This window comes from Microtus oregoni, unplaced genomic scaffold (assembly GCF_018167655.1).
Source record: "Microtus oregoni isolate MIOR12 unplaced genomic scaffold, Mior012 000006F_ref0000085, whole genome shotgun sequence".
Lineage (NCBI taxonomy): Eukaryota > Metazoa > Chordata > Mammalia > Rodentia > Cricetidae > Microtus > Microtus oregoni.
The window spans coordinates 23,472,526-23,489,698 of record NW_024543065.1 but is presented as its reverse complement, the minus strand read 5'-3'; the positions used below and the strand labels follow the sequence as shown (position 1 = coordinate 23,489,698).

The following is a 17,173-nucleotide window of genomic DNA, read 5'->3' as shown; positions in this document are numbered from 1 at the left end:
TAGAGAAATACAAAGGAGACAATAAGTGAGATAAATATAGCTTATTGCAGTATTAAAGAAAACAAAAAATTAACTATTAACCAAACCAGTGGACTCTTGTCAAGAGGAAAAAGAAAACACACAAGCACATTCATCCAGTTCTACTAAGCCACTGCAGAACAATATGGATGAATTTGAATGCCTCCTTTGTACTTATTAGATGAACCCTTAGACAAAGTACCTAGTTTTTCAGATTCTGACTTCCCTCTTTTGTCAAATGGATGCCCCTCCTGCCTCTGATGGGGATTAAACGAGGCCAGAATGTGTGACGGCCCTGAGGCCAGTGTCTGGATCATCTTGAGAATTGTTGATCCAGACAGGTGCGAGGTAGGAAGTGGGAAGAAGGGCACAGATTCTAGTAGAGACCATGCCAACTGTTCCTTGGTCTCTCCCTGAAGCAACTAAGTCATTGTGGGGAGATGCAGAGTTCCCTAAAGGATCTAATCTTTTATGTACCTAAGTGATGTTAAACATTCTTGCGAGGGAACGTCCCCAAACAAGATCATTCTCAGACCTCTTTCAAACACAAATGTCATATTCTATACTGGGCTTCGGCTAAGTGTGAGAGGGGATGACAGATGCTGACAGACTGGGTTTTCGCATGGAGTTCTCGCAACCCCTTCCACTAATCTGCTCTGTGTTACCCTGCTATACCAATGGGAACTGCCTGTAGAATTGAATGAGCTAGTCTGGGTGGACGATAGTAAATAACAGCCGCCAGGAAAAAAAAATCTCGAGGAAAATTAATTTTCAGCGTTGGAGGAGAGCAGGGACACAGAGCCAGGCTGCTCCCGGTTCTGATTTATGACACGTCCCCTCTTCACTCACAATAATGAATCACTGGCTCTCCCGCCTCAGTCTGCTCCGAGTTTGACTCCACAGAAGTAGATGTGAGCACACGAACTTCTCTCCAGTTAGGAATTTCTCTTTCCTATACCTCACCCTTCCTTTTCTCAATATAAAAAAAAAGTCCTGGAAAGTAATTATTTAGTGATTAAAAAACCCATTGTGCTCGAAAGTCCTGTTAATACCTCTTCTGGGATTGCTTTCTGTGGCTGTGATAAACCGCCAGCCAGAATAGGCTGGGGGAGGGAGGAATTTATTCTTTTCTTTTTTGGCTTAAGCTTCTACATCACAATACATCATTGATGAATGGCAAAGAAAGAACATGGAGGCAGGGACTGAAACCAAACCATGAAGGAATTCTGCTTCTTGGCTTGCTCTCCAAGGCATGCTCAGTCTGCTTTCTTATACAGCCCAGGACCCCTCTCCAAAAGTGACACCATCATCAGTGGGTTAAATTCTTTTATGTCAATCACTAATCAAGAAAATGCCCCCACACTTGCCTGCAGGCCAAAATAATGAAAACAATTCCCAAATTGAGGTGCCCTCTCCCCAGAAGACTCTAGTCTGTGTCAAGTCAACAAAAGCTAATCAACACATGATTGTGTCGTGATAAGCTTAAAAGTATGTATTTTCACAGATGAAAAAATTCATGTAATTATCTCAATATTATGTTTATAGAATGTGCTATTGGCTCATCACATTTCCCAGGAATTCCACAGACTCTTGTAATTTTGTTTTCTTTGTGCCCGGGGTTGGTTAATGCTGGCCTTTCACTAGCAAAATATCCAAGCTCTTGTCAGGGGCAGAGGCTACTCTCTCAGTGTTCAGATTATTTCACAATGTTGCAGTATCTGATACTGTTGGCTGTTCAGCCCTTTCTTGCAAAACCTCCTTCTCATTGGTCCCTGTGATAAGCAGCACTCTTTCCTTCTTCCCACCACCCCATGCTCTCCCTTCTCAGGGATTTTTGAGGTCCTTTTTCTTCCACTCACAACTCTATATGGGTTTTCTCATTGTAGGTCTGTCTCTTCTTAGAGTTAGCTCTGATTAGGCAACTTACTCTGAGCCCCAAATTGTTGCCATTACTCTATTAGTCACATCTTCATCAAAGACTTCTTTTCTGAATTCATAGCCAGTTATCTAATGCTTCCATGTGTTCAGCATTTAGACATCTTCACCTGTCTCATCTTCTACCCCTTATCTTCCTTTTCTTGCTCTCTTTCCTTCAGAGATGACATTAGGATAAGGGGACCATTCTAGCTCACCAAGCGTGATGTTTCTACCCGCCTTCTCCCTATTTCTACTGCTAAGACTCAAATTCAGCCCTCCGTTATCTTCTGTCTGGTTTACTGTTCCAGTTTCCTAACCATTCCAGCCTTTCTTATATTTCTATCCAATTCATCCAAATCGTGCATTAACAATGACTTCATTATTTTTAAATTCTATTTATTTATTACATTCGATGGAATCTCATGCATCTCAGGTTGTCCTCAAACTTACTATGTAGCAAATAATTGCTTATTTTCCTGCTTCCAACTCCTAAGCTCTGGGATTAAAAATAAGTGAACTATGTCTGGTTTATGCCATGCTGAGATTAAACACAGTACTTCATGGATCCTAAGCAAGAATACTACCAACGGAGTTTATCTCCTGACCAAGAGTGACTTTCCTAATGTACAAATTTGATCATGAAGGCACTTAAATTAAAAACCATCCAATGGCTTTTCAGCAAACATTACAGTGGCTGCCAGGAGCTGGAAGGATGAGAATGGGAGGATGGGGGAGGAATCTATTTAGTGATGATGTGTTATGTATTTCAGATTTCCTGAGGGAGCCTCATTTATCTCTTTCACGTTGTACTTTGTATATCAAACCCTTACGTTGTACACAAACACACATATGTATATATAAATAACTTTACTTTTCAAATATGCATTGATGGAAAACAATTATAGGTAAGATTGTTTGATGAGTGCTAATTATCCTGATAACAAAGTCCCAAGTACAGAACATGAGTCTTAACAGATGGGTCACTGCTTGCTCTTGTAACATTTTCTCTTTTTTTCGATAGTTTAGTTTATTTATTTTGAAAGCTATTTAGGATTACCCTTATTGGGGCATATTGATTATTCAGATTAATGGGTTTCACTGTGACATTTCCAGATGTGCAGACACCATACAGTTCTAGCTCTTGATTCTTGGTATGCTTCCATTGTTTTTTTTTTTTTCTTTCTCATTGTAGTCTTCTAAGTTTCCAGCACACAGAAGGCAGGCCTCTACCTTCCAATGCTGCTTCTTGTGCATGGCACATCCTGGTATGTATATCACTTCCTTTTCCCTCATCTGTCAATTCCTATGCATTTATTTGTCAAACAGTCCCTTTCTTCAAGAAGCTTTTCTGGGGTGAAGCCCATCTTCTGTACAATCCCACAGTGCCTGATTTTTCCCCACATGTTCCGTGCTACCTTTGTTTTGTGGGTTTTAACAGTTTCATCTTTTCTGGGATAGTGTCTGGATTATTTGTGGTAGCGTACCCTTGCATTGCCCAGTGCATAGTACATAGAGGACACTTCAGTCTTGGGGGTCAAAGAGGACCCCCACATTAAAAAATAAATAAAAGGAAGAATGAAATGTGTTTGTCTAGTTCTAATTTACTTCCAAGCATACGTGTTTGCTTGTTCATGCTGAGAACAGAAGCTTTACTTTCTAGAGGTCAGTTAGGAGTACTTTGTCAAATGATACCTCTCAGAATGAAACACTGTCACCTGCAGAATGGGTTGGCTGCTATTAACCTGTGAAACATGCACATGTACTATGTCATTTTGTCCTCAATGATCATAAGGCAGGACATACAATTTTCTGCATCTAGCAGATGAGGAAAATAAGGTCTAAAAAGGGGGATTATTTGGACCAAGCCAGGATTGCATGCAGTGCTCAGAGTCTATAACCAGCCATTCAATCAGGTGGATTGGTGAGTTTAACAAAGATATGTTTTAATGGATGTATGCACACCTGTTAAAGCCCAGTAAATGCAACCAGGAACAGTGATAGGAGTCACTTTACACTTGGCCAGGCATTCTTAGCCTGACAAAATGTCCTGTATTACACGGGAGTGTATGATTGGGTCACACAGAACATTTCCTGGTTTTTCTTCATGAGATGCTGAAATTTCTATTGGTAGCGGCACCGCGAACAGACCACAGCATAGACATGGGTGACCTCAAACACGTTATCCCTAAGGAAAGAAGTCACGGTTTTAAGACAGTGAAGTTCAAAACACAACTTGATCTCATCTACAGCGTCTCATCAGGAGACTGGTCTGGGGTGATACACACTGGAGGACAGGAATGTTGGTGACTTTTCCTCCTAGCTCTGGGTGCTCATGGCACAGGTCTGCTCCTCCTATGGAATGTTCCAGTAACCTCTAAGTCCTGCTCTCACTGCCCTAAAACTCCAGAAAAACTGGCAATCACATTAGCAAGATAAAATTTTGGCACAATTGGAAAAATGTGTGAAACATTTGAATCACAATATCGCAAAAATTAACATTTGCTCCCGTCATATCAGCAAAATAGATATTGCAAAATGGAAAACATTTGCCCAAGAAACAAATATGTTTGATGAGAAAAGGAATTCCCCTTGGCAGCATTTGCTGGGTGGAGGCGCCAGTGCGAAAGCTATTGAAATGTAGCTAAATTTGTTCACGAGCTCAGTTTATAAAAGACCAGGCTTTTTAATGGTGTATTCCTTTAAAAAGAAACCTACAGGAGAAAAATAATTGTACCAGAAACAAAAAGTTTGAAACTTTACAACATTGTCTTTAATGTTTCAACTGTTTTAAAATGCCTGTCCCATAATGGTATTCAACATTTATGTGATATATGTGGGAGGAGAGGAGGGGAGGAGGGGATCAAATATAAAATCAAAACACATGATATTGCTGTATGAAATTCTGAAAGGCATTTGCTTTTCCACATCTTTCTCCATGATCACTAAGCTATTATTTGCTTTATGTATATCTGCAACATCTGTATATCATATATCTGCTATATGAAAGGATAACATGTATTAGGTACATTTGGAATATGTATGACGAATCTTGTCATGTGTAAGTACAATGAATGTTTCTAATATTTGATTACATGGGAAATAACATTCTTACAACCTTAGTAGATACACAGTGGGGAAGAATGTCTAGAGGGAAGAAATCACCATCAAGGTTCTCCTATATCATGTTACGAAGTATCTGTAGGTTACTGAGTATTCCTAAATGACTACACAGAGCAATAAATCATTTGTGAAAATGGCATTTTGTTTTAAAAGAAGACTTGAAAGTTATTAAGATTTAGAAAGTATCTTAAAGATGTCTCCTCCCCCACTATATTTAGGGAAAACATTGACATCAAAGTATTATTCTCTCTTGAGAAGTCGCTATATTTTAAACTGGTGTCAAGAAACCTTAGAAAATATTAGCTTTTAGGGAAAAAAAAACACTTGCAATTTATATTTTGTGCTTTTAAGAAATATATTATTAGCATGGTTCCAAAGCCTGTCTAAACCACCATTAGCGCTTTAAAAGAAACTTCTATAGTTCTTACCAAACAGAAATAAATAATACCTGACAACAGCATTAGGGAACATAAACATAAAATTACCCGTTATTAAAAACTGAGCACATTTTTCTCAAAGAAATATATGACTCAGCTATAAAATAGTATGTTTGCCATTCACACTAATGTGTCTACATTATGCTCAATCTTCTAAAAAGCTGACATGGAAAATAATGGTGTAATAAACTAATTCATCATAATGGGCAAAAGAAACTGCTGGAATAAATTGTAATAACCTTTCAAAAGCTAGCAGCTTTTAAAAGTATTAATTTCTACTCCAGATAATTGGAACAGACACCTGGGTGGGTGGGCAATATTTTTTGTAGGATCGCTCTGTCAAGACCTGAGATTGTCTCTGGACTCGGCACCGATCATTTTGCACTAAATGACAGTGAATCTTGCAAATGGGTCTTCCTAAGATGGTGTTCGCCATAAATTACCAGACTCGACTCCCCTCAAGGTCAGCTGCACGAAAGGGCAGGTATCAAATGGCCTTTGTGGAGATCTAGGATGGTCTTTGGGTTTCTCATAAATGGACAATAGTTGTGTTGGGCGCCATAACATCAACTTAATGGACTGACGACATAAATTACCATCAAACTTTGACAACATTCCTCTCTATAAGAGAATGGAAGCTCGCTTTTATATCAAAGGTGGGGAAAATGGATAACAATAAGTTAGCATTTTTATTATAATCATAAATATTTTAACAATGCTAAGTGGGGAATGAATTAATACTAGAAGCTATAATTTGTTTTACCTGATGCATTACAACAGCACCCAAGGAAGACTGAAGTGACACTTGCCTTCTGCATGTGTGTGGAAAGTTCCATTGACCTGACGACATTTCTACTAACATAAATAATTAGGGCTACTACTTGCATTCTAGTCTCCTTTATTCATGTGCTCTCCAGGGCCTGGATGGAGACTCTAAAATCCTGAATCCTCACTACCTTGCCTAATTCATTGACTTCCTTTCCCTAGGGCTTTTGCTTCCTATCTGCAAAAATAAAATAATTGTCACACGGAGACATTTTGAGGACAATTGAACTAACCTCAAGAAGAATGTGCTGAAAATCCCTCATGTAGGGTAGAATACCAGACTGATGTATTTATAAAAATAAGTTATTCTACCCTTAATTCATAGTTTTAAAAAGTCAGTTGGTAGAAACTCTAACAACAGCTAAACTAAGAAGTAGGAATTTGGATGTAAACAAAACATCACCAATGGGGTTAGTTTTCCTTACGCAGTGGCTTGGCTTATCCTGCCGTTCTGCAACTGTAGTTATCAATAGACGTTATGCCAGAATAAAGCTTAACTTCTCACCTCAGCCAGTTTTATGAGTAATCATTTTTTTTCTTGTAATGCAGGATTGCAACTGAGTATTTTGCCAAAATAAAGTTAGATTCCGTAGTGGAACCTACTATTATGAATACTGCATATAATGCTCCGTTGTAAAGCACACGAATTCCCAATCAGAATGCACTTTGTGTCCTCAGAGCTCGTCACAGGATTGCTCGTCTCTCTTGGTGTCACGCTGTATATTTCTTTCTTCTCTCTGCTGTTATTGCCACCTCTGTCCAGACCGCATCACCCGAGGCCTGAGTTATTGCAGCAGCTTTGCTGTTCCCCTCTTGTCCCACCAATCCATCCTGCCTTGTCCTGCCAAACTCATCTTTTTAAAAGCACTTCTTTAATTATGCCAATCTCCTGCCATCACATGGAGGCCAAAGGCCAGGGCATAGGGAGACGAAAGGCATTGGCGTCCTGTTTTGCCTCCCTTTCCAGCTGTGCTTTCTGGAGTTTTCCTGCACAAAAACCTCAGGACAAGGTTTTTGTTGTCTTGCAACCCCCACAAGAACCTCCCCGGCCTGTGCCTTCTCTTCAGATGTAGGAGGGATGTTTTGTTTTGTTTTGTTTTTTTTTTTGGTTTGGTATTAACTTTAATTTATTTTGCTATTATAATATAAAATCTTGTGTCATGTGATTGCTCACTAATTAATTGGCACAACTCTTGGAAGTGACGGGTTTTTGAGTTCTTATTATCTGTCAATGGCCCCAGCATGGAGGGAGAAAGTAACAACAGCCAATAGACACCTGGGCAATGAATGAATGCAAAGGGCTGCCCTAGATCTCTCATGAGATCAGTGTGGAAGGAAGCCATTTGGTTATGTCACGTTGTAACCAGGGATGTTTCAGGAGAACAGTTTATACTGGTGAGACACTTTTCCTGAATTTACCAAATCTGCATTCATGGTTTGCTTCTTTGTGAAACTCTAGCTGATGAAGGCTCAAGTTGAGCACATGGATTTGTAACCTTAAAATCTAACTTTGAGGCTATGGGCTGCAATAAAATAAACAAAAACTTGCACATAGTAATTGAATAAATGGCAACGTTGTGAAAGTTTTATGTTACCCTAAAGCACACACACTTCTAAATAAGACCGAAATCACTAAAATAAATAAATAAATAAAGAAAGAAAGAAAGAAAGAAAGAAAGAAAAGAAAATGGTACAAATGACTTAGTCTGGAGTCTTTTTTGGAGTTTTTTTTTTTTGTTTTGTTTTGTTTTTTTTGAAGATAGGGTTTCTCTGTGTAGCTTTGGCTGTCCTGTAGACCAGGTTGGACTTGAACTCACAGATCCCCTGCCTCTGCGTCCCAAGTGCTGGGATTAAAGGTGGGTGCCACCACCACCTGTCCTGAAGGTTTTATTTAGACTATAATATTCCCTACTGAATGGAATAGGTGGCCTAGATCATCAGACCTGACTGGCCAGCAGTGTTTTTCTTTACCAGGTGTATTTTGTTGTACTGACAATTCAATGTCCTTGAACCTGAAAATTCCCTAAGGCAAGTGGAACTCATGGTAACTTTTAATTCATCTGGAAAAGATGGAATGATTGGATCCTTTTGAATTGTTTCTTAGGATGATGGATTTGAATCTCATGGGTATCTAGCCCAGCGCCTGGCACGTTGATGAATGATAGCTATTATTACTGTTTTTATTATGCACATGTCTCTTTCACTCATTACCTCCTGACTTAGCTAAAAATTGCAGAGCATGAATACTGGAGTCAAAATGGACATGTGTTTGAATCATGGCTTTACCAATTATTATCTTATTATTTATTAAAATATCTGAGCCTCAATTTCCTTAACTGTCTAAGATGGTGAAATATCTCTCCAGTAATATTTGAACACACACACACACACACACACACACACACACACACACACTTATCCCTTATGAAATGAACAAAACAAAACCAAAACCAAACCAACCAAACTAACCAACCAACCAACCAGACAAATATTTAAAAGTGTTTGGCATTGTTTTTGCTAGTTTTGTGTTACCTTGACACAAGCTAAAGTCATTTTGGAAGAAGGAACTTCAGCTGAGAAAATGCCTTCACTATATGGTTTCTAAGCAATCCTGTGGTGCATTTTTTTGAATGATAATTGATGTGGGAGTGATCATCTCACTGTGGGTGGTGCTACCCCTGAGCTAGTGGTCTTGGGTTGTATAAGAAGGCAGGCTAAATGAGTCATAAGAAGCAAGCCAGTGAGCAACACTCCTCCATGGGCTCCATCCACATCCGGTTTCTTGCCTTGAGTTCCTGCCTTGACTTCCCTCAGCAAGGAATGTGACCCAAGAGTTGTGAGCTGAACTAAACCCAGAGTCCTCCTCAAGTTGATTTTGGTCATGGTGTTCTATCACAACAATAGAAACCTGAACAAAGACAAGCATGCAACAGGCAGCCCATGAATAGCAGATACAAAGTCTGAGTGTTTTCAGCCAACGCTGTTCTGCTGTGTGTTGAAGAACACATGCTCATGAACACTTTAAGTAAAAGAGGCAGAGAAACTTTCCCAATTGTGTCTTACTACTTTGTAATAGTACCATTGTAAACACCTTTATTGGGAACAGTATTTGTATAGATACTTACTGCTTACAAAGCACTTTTGTAAGTGAGGACTATATCCCCGCCCCCAGGAAGCCCCATATTAATCATTTCTTGTTATATTCCTGTAATAATTATCCTGGAATCCAGTTCTGTCAAGATGCTTAATAAGTAGCAATAATGATCCATGCCACCTCCTAAGGAGGGTGTTAAAAACCTCAAAAGTATTGTTGGCATTTTAAGTTTGTATTTTTAGAAAAATTTGACAGTCAAAATTGGAGATAGAATTGAGCCATTGACTAGCGATTCTCCAACCGAGCCTTAGATTTCTGAAACAGATTTCTTCTCTGGGTAGGATTATTTTCTTTCTTTTTGCTATATTGTTTATTATTATTATTATTATTATTATTATTATTATTATTAAAAATTTCCACCTCCTTTCATTTTCCTCTACCTCCCCCCACTCCCCCTCTCCCTCCCTCTACAGTCCAAAGATCAGTCATAGTTCCCTGCCCTGTGGGATGTCCAAGGTCCTCCCCCCTCCATACAGGTCTAGGAAGGTGAGCATCCAAACAGACTAGGCTCCCACAAAGCCAGTACATGCAGTAGAATCAAAACACAGTGCCAAATTCGAGAAGTCATTGTTTTTTACCGCAGCGTAGTACTCTAATATGTATATATTCCACACTTTCTTCATCCATTCTTCCATTGAAGGGCATCTAGGTTGTTTCCAGGTTCTGGCTATTACAAATAATGCTGCTATGAACATACTTGAACAAATGCTTTTTTTTGTCATATGATAGGGCATCTCTTGGGTATATTCCCAAGAGTGGTATTGCTGGGTCCAGGGGTAGGTTGATCCCGAATTTCCTGAGAAACCGCCACACTGATTTCCAAAGTGGTTGGACAACTTTGCATTCCCACCAGCAATGGATGAGTGTACCCCTTCCTCCACAACCTCTCCAGCAAAGGTTATCATTGCTGAGCCTTTCCCCAGTCTGCTCCCCGAATCTCTATACAGTTTGGTGTTTCTGTATCTTTCATTTTCTTTTATCATGTCTATTTCTTGATCTCTGCCTTCCAGGAGTTTTGAATCATTTCTTAGCTGCATCAGTATTTACATATCTCTTATTCATAACTGTAATTTGTTATAGGACCTCTGATCATTTCAATTCTGTTTGCATAAAATATTTTCATTCTCATAATAATGTCATATGAGATGAGGAAATCAAGGCATGAGCGTATGTAACGTGCCTGAGAACACTTCAAATTAGTGACTAAACAGAGAATCTGAATCTGGGGCTCACTTTGGTCTTGTGACTACTATATCACCTAGTAAGCACAGGGGGCAAAGTTGAATTTAAGAATGGATCTATCAGTCTACTACAAACCATCATAATTTCTGCAGAAGCATGGGACCAATGTATGACTTCCTTGACAGAAAGAGATTTCAAGATGGGCTAGTTAGCTATGTTGCCATGTAACTTTGTAAATTCTCCAAAAAGAATTTTAATACACTTTCATCTAAATTTTATAGTTTTTCTGCATATTCTCCCAGATTCTACAGGTTATTTTTTAGCTTGGGATACTATATCTGACGTGCACCAGCTCAAGTGGGACAGGGTGAAAGGTGGAAGAAGGGGGGCGGGGCTGCCTCTTAGGGAATAAAGAGAGATGAAAATATGTTAAATAGGGATTGAGAGAGGGTTCAAAAGTCAAAAGCACTGGCTGTTCTTCTAAAGAACCTGAATTGTTTTCCTAACACTCATATCAGGCAGCTCACAACTGTCTGTGATTCCAGCTCCAGGGGATCAGGTGCCTCTAAGCCACAGGCACCTGCCATATAGACATATACACCTTCACATAAATAAAAATAATGAAACTCAACATTAAAAAGGAATGTGTTAAATATTTCTGCTGTTTCCATTACTTAAATCATCCTAATCATAGAATGACCCAAAATTTAAAATATACTAGCATTCCCTCTTTTATTCAATGCCTCCAAACAGAAATACTTGAAATGCCTCTGGATCAAGCCAAAAAATAAAACAAAACAAAAACAAATAAATAATCCAGTAATTATAATTCAATTCAAAGTAATCCATTAATATAATGCATTTACTATCAGCTAAACATATTTTACATTCTTGGGGCTAGGGAGATAACTCAGCAAAATTTTTGCCTTGTAAACATGAGGTCACCATTTCAATGTATAAAAGCCAGGAAGGATGGCATCTAATTAAAATCTCAGTGCTGGAGAAGCAAAGTGAGAGATGAAGATATCTGAAGCTAGCTGACCATCCAGTCTAACTATATTGACAAGTTTTAGGTTCAGCGAGAGAAAGCTTGTCTCAAAATCTAAGGTGGAGCCTGATAAATGAAGATATCTCTTGCCTACAGACACTTTCACCACATACATACACATTTGTGCAGTATCATGCAATACACAGATCTATATTTTGATTCTATCTTTTTGAGGTGCTGGGGCTTGACCTCAGGGTTTTGTATATACTAGGTGAGCCTTCTACCACTGAGCTACAGACATTCAGTATGTCTTTTGAAGACTCAAGTTTTGTATAATCTCATAATATGTTAGTTTAAAAGTTTATGAATGGCTAAGAAAATATTTCATCAATATCAATATCAACTAATTGATGGGCATCTATTGTGTCTGGTGATGTTGAGCCCAGCTGTTATGTCAGACATTTCCTGCTAATTTACATCCTTCTGTGTTTTCAGACAGCAATCTAACCCTCTAGGGTCATAACATTCTTATTTTTTCTTTCTTTTCTTTTTCTTTCTTTTTTTTTTTCGAGACAGGGTTTCTCTGTGGCTTTGAAGCCTGTCCTGGAACTAGCTCTGTAGACCAGGCTGGTCTTGAACTCACAGAGATCCGCCTGCCTCTGCCTCCCAAGAACATTCTTATTTTGAAATGGGACCATGCCATCTACTTTCCAGCATTTAGTGCGAGAATTGATTGAGAATCTTTGGTGGTTTACTATGTCTTGAACACCAATTTGAAACTTTTCCCCATTATTGTACTTAGTCGTAAGAGCAATCCAACAACATGCATGCCATCTGTCATTTTTTTTTATAGTACGTGTCTCTACAAGATTGATGGTTGACGTTTTCTCTCAGTTGGCAGGACTCATCCCTCTTCAGTGTTTCAGTTGTGAAGGCTTTCCTTCAGCCATGACTAAAGCCTTCGATAGGTGAATGATATAATAATTTGGGACGGGTTTGGGGAATAGAGGATAGAGTTAGGCTGGAGAAGTAGGTCATGGAGGGTATGTCTTTAAAGGATTCATCTTGTCCTGGATCCTTGATTCCACTCTCTGTTTTCTGCCTGCCATCAGTTGCTGGAACTCTCCTCACCAAGTCCTTCTGCCATACTGGTCATCACAGAATCAGAAACATAGAGTCAACTCACCATAAACTAAAACCACTGAAACTGTGAGAACAAATTTTCTTCTTGAAGCTGTTTATCTCTGGTATCTGTCACACGGGTGAAAACCTACTGACAGTCTTATTATCCTCACTTTTGGAGACAAGAGAATTAAAGAATAGAATGATTTAACAAAGAGACTTGCCAAAGTACATCACCTAGATATTGCCGGAATGGGTGCTCAAACTTATCTACTTCAAATGTATATGCTCTTAATCTGTTCATCTTCTCTATCATAGAAGAACTAAGACCAACAAAGCGTTATTTGAAAATGTATTTTAGATAGTTCATACATGAAAGAAAAAGGGTTTCTTCGTTCAAAGAAGGATAGGTTTCAGTAAGGAGGAAGTAAGAATATTGAGACTAGAGAGCGGGAGGAGACTAACAATCACATTGTAGATTGTTTTACATCATGTTTAAAAGCTCAGAAGACCAGGAAGACCTCATGCTGGTGGCATATCAGGAGTTTCTGCATGGACACTCCTGTGTGCATGCAAGCATGCCTTCAGAGTGCTGGTGAGGTAGCCAGTGTGGTTGAAGGAAGAAGGTTAAGGAGAGGTCCGCCATACACATACCTACATTCAGACACTTCTCAGTTACTCCAGCGAGGATTATCTGGCTAGTGGGTGTCCCATGCTCTCGCCTCACCTTCTGCTTGTCCTGGGAAGTTTTCTGTTTGCGAACACCTAGAAAGTAATTATTACAAACGATTTTTAAAAAATTGCTTTTCTTAGTAGCTATGGTTAAACATTGCTTGTGGAAATAGACATATTTTTGATGGAAAACAGCATTTTCCCCTATAGTTATTCTAGTATATTTGTTAAACAAGTTTTTGATAAGGGGCATAAATCACAAAGTAGATCTTAATCCCAGAAAACAATACACAATTATTCATTCTACTTGACTGGGAGGGGATTTAAAAATGGGGATGCTCATGTGCACTTCCAAATATTGTTATCAAGCAGAACTTGGTTTCTTCTCTGGACTCCCAGACTTTGAATGTGAGCATGGATAGATGCATTCTCTTTAAAAATGCTACATCTTGTGCATCTCTGTGTTGACCTTTTTATAGACATGGTGATTCTCCACATCAATCATTCCTACCTTTGGCTACAGGCTACCGGAAGACAAAAGAATTCTCTAACTTCAGAGTGCATGTTTGAATCTAAAACTAAAATGTATGAGAGGCTAAAAACAAGAGATAGATGGGATAGATGACAGACAACTAAACTGGAAAAAGCTTTTGAAGGTGACAGTCACTCTATTGGGTTACTACTTAGAACATGGGTGACTTATATATAGATTGTAGAAAATTAACACATCATTATCACCAACCTAGATCAATAAGAGTAGGTACAAAATCCCAAGGAGCCCAGAAATCCATCTTTATTTTAGTGCAAAGGATTCTAATATATTTAAAACATGAAGCAAACACTTATGCATGAATACACACAGAGACCCAGGAAATACATCCACAAGTTCTTTTTTTGACTTTATTTTCCTTCATTGTTTGAGAGCTTAATATCACGTGCTTTGAACATATTTGTTTCCCCTTCCCACTACTCTTCCAAGATCCACACTCTCTTTTCTACCCACCCAACCTTCTTATTTAAAAAAAAAATCCTTCAAGACTCCATTAGGCTGTCCAGATTCTTGGTTATGTGTTCTTCCATTGAGGAGCAGACAGCTTGCCAAGGTACATTGTTAATGACAACTGTCTCTCCTGCTCCCAGCAGCTAACAACTGCCAATAGGAACCTATGGCTCAACACACATGTTCTTTTTAGAAAAGCTATGGGTGTAAGAAAAAAGAAAAAGCTGTACACTTGGCTAATATCAGCAAATGACCTTGTTGAATTTCCTCACTGATTAACATATTGTCATAAATTATCTACAGTTCCCCACTTGGGCTGTTGTCAATCCTCATCCTCAGAGTCACTGTGGAGCCTGTGATTCTAAAGCAATCAGAGAGGAACAAATGTATTCAGTTACTGCAGGGCAGGTCACATGTCCATTGTGACTACCCAACAGCCAGGAAACTGGTTAGTGCTTATGAGAAATTGGCATACTCCCAGACCTGCTGACCTCAGTAAGAAACAAAACAAAACCCCAATGACTCAGCTTCTCATTTTGTTTAATAAGCTAGAATTATTTTCCAAACATCCCAGATAAACAGAAATAATTATAATTATGAATAATTAAAATGTTAAACTGAAGAGGGCTCTCCACACTCATTGCACCACGAGCTGGTCCCCTGAGGGCAGCATCTTCAATTAGCTCAGTTTTACAACAAAAGATTAATGTGACAATCAGTGATTGCAGGTATTCGGTTCAAGTAAGAAAAAAAGCTAATTCACAATGAATTCACCTTCCCTTAACCAGCCGGGCCCTACTCTCTTTGGCATTCAGTGCCTCCTCTAATTCTAGGATAGAGAAAAGCAGCAGATAACAGAGGGGAGAAGAAATTTTGCCTTAGAAGCTGTGACTAGAAGCTTGCTGGCTTCATCAGTTATTCCTCTTGGGGAGCGAAGAAAGTAATTGGTAACAAAAAATGAGTGTGAAAAGCCAGCCTGGGCCAGAGAGAGGGTTCAGTGACAAAGGTGCTGGCTAGGCAGCTGTGAGGACCTGGGTTGGGTCCCTGGAACACACATACCCTGGACACAGTAGCTTGGGAGGTGGAGGCAAGAGACACCACAAGAGCTCACAGGTCAGTCATCCCAGAATTCTTACAGCAGGGTGAAGCAGGAGCTGATCCTGTCCCAAACAAGTGAAAGATGGGGACAAACACTCCAGGGTGTCCTCTCTCTTCCACAGGCGTTCCATAGCACATGTGTGTCTACTCTTACATGTACACATACTGCATAAATGCATGTGTGTGCATGTGCACATGTGTGTACCTACACAATAGAAAGTTATTTCAAGTGAATTGTATAAAATTATATGAGTGTATTTTCTTAATTCACAACATTTCTTTGATGTTACAAAGCCAGATGGTATGGTGCCCAGGCTGCCTAACCACAGAATAATAATCTTCCTGCCTCCACCTCAAATTCTGGAATTCCAATCACCATGCACTTCACTACAAGATTTATTGTTATTGATGCTAAATGATCATTGCATCACACTGTAAGAACTCACAGATTAAGTCAAGAAACTACATACAAATACTTTTGTATGGTCTCTCAGATATAATCTTTGGGCTAGGGTGGCCTACATTTATGAAGCCAAATGTTTGTGTGTGAGTGTGGGTGTGTGGGTGTGTGTGTGCACACGCTATCCCTCATTATCCCTTCAATTTATAATAGGATTTTCTTAAAAAATTCGAATCACAAATTATTTATATTTTTTATTAAGAGCTCTTTCTGTGTATATATATATTATATTGCATACATACTTTTAGTAAAACGTCTTCATTTTCTTTTTGTAATACTAAGTGGTATTTATTGCTGAATTTTTCTTAGATATTTATGGGACTAAAATAAATTTTAAGTTGTAAGAGCATTAGCAAGTAGAAAATAAAGCTTTGCCTCTAAGTTCTAGTAATCAGATTTCTTCACTCAGATTCAACCAACATATTTGGCCACTCTGACCCTACAATGGCTACCAGCTACTGCATGTCACACTGAGGAGGCACCTTCAGCTTTTCATTCAGTAGAGGAAAACTCATTAGACATATGGCATCGGTGGCTTCTGAACAATAAACCTGGAGTTTTTCATTCTGATTTTAATGATTAGTTGTCTGAGCCTTGTATTTAACTGAAATGCTTGTTCAGATAACTTACACACAATTAGTTAGTTGAAGTTTGGGGCTACTGTGTCATCCACTTTGAAACTAATTATAAGACCGTTCAAGAAGGGTTGTAAAATGTAGCGATACGTGTATCAGAACCAGTCTGCATTTATTGCTGATTTCAGCTGTGCACTCAAAGTTCTTATTAGGTGTCTCCAGCACAGCTATCATATACAAGAGCCAAAGGCTGGCATGCCCTTGACACTTCTGTTTTATGTAGGATACATACAATAATATTATTGCAGGTGGTCTATGACTAAGACAAAAACTATGCCAATTATAAAGGGTATAAGCTTCAGAAATTAATTTTGTCTTAATACATTAAGGAGGAGGTGCTGGCCATAGCAAATGATTCGTGACAACAGTGTAACCAGAAAATATTTTCAAGGACATTATTTATTTATTTTTTTACAGGGCCTTCCCTGGAGCGTGATCAGTATACCAAATGTCACTCCATTGAAGAAAACTGATTCAACATCTCCTAGCATTTATCAGTTGTAAATAGCTCCTTGGTCAGGAGAGCAACTTTGTGCTGATTCCCC

At 38.9% G+C, this 17,173-nt stretch overlaps 1 protein-coding gene across 4 annotated transcripts in view; it reads right to left on the bottom strand.

Annotated features, from left to right (window-relative positions):
* The window catches only part of Hs3st5 (heparan sulfate-glucosamine 3-sulfotransferase 5), a 261,830-nt gene that overhangs the window by 86,277 nt on the left and 158,380 nt on the right, over nucleotides 1-17,173 (bottom strand). For 2 of the 4 annotated variants that reach the window (XM_041653293.1, XM_041653292.1), the window contains exon 3: nucleotides 13,418-13,528. The exons of 1 other annotated variant lie outside the window; for it this stretch is intronic. The gene's annotated coding sequence lies outside the window, so the exon portion shown is untranslated. The remainder of the gene's footprint in view (nucleotides 1-13,417; nucleotides 13,529-17,173) is intronic. One more of the 4 variants, XM_041653294.1, reaches the window with a different exon arrangement.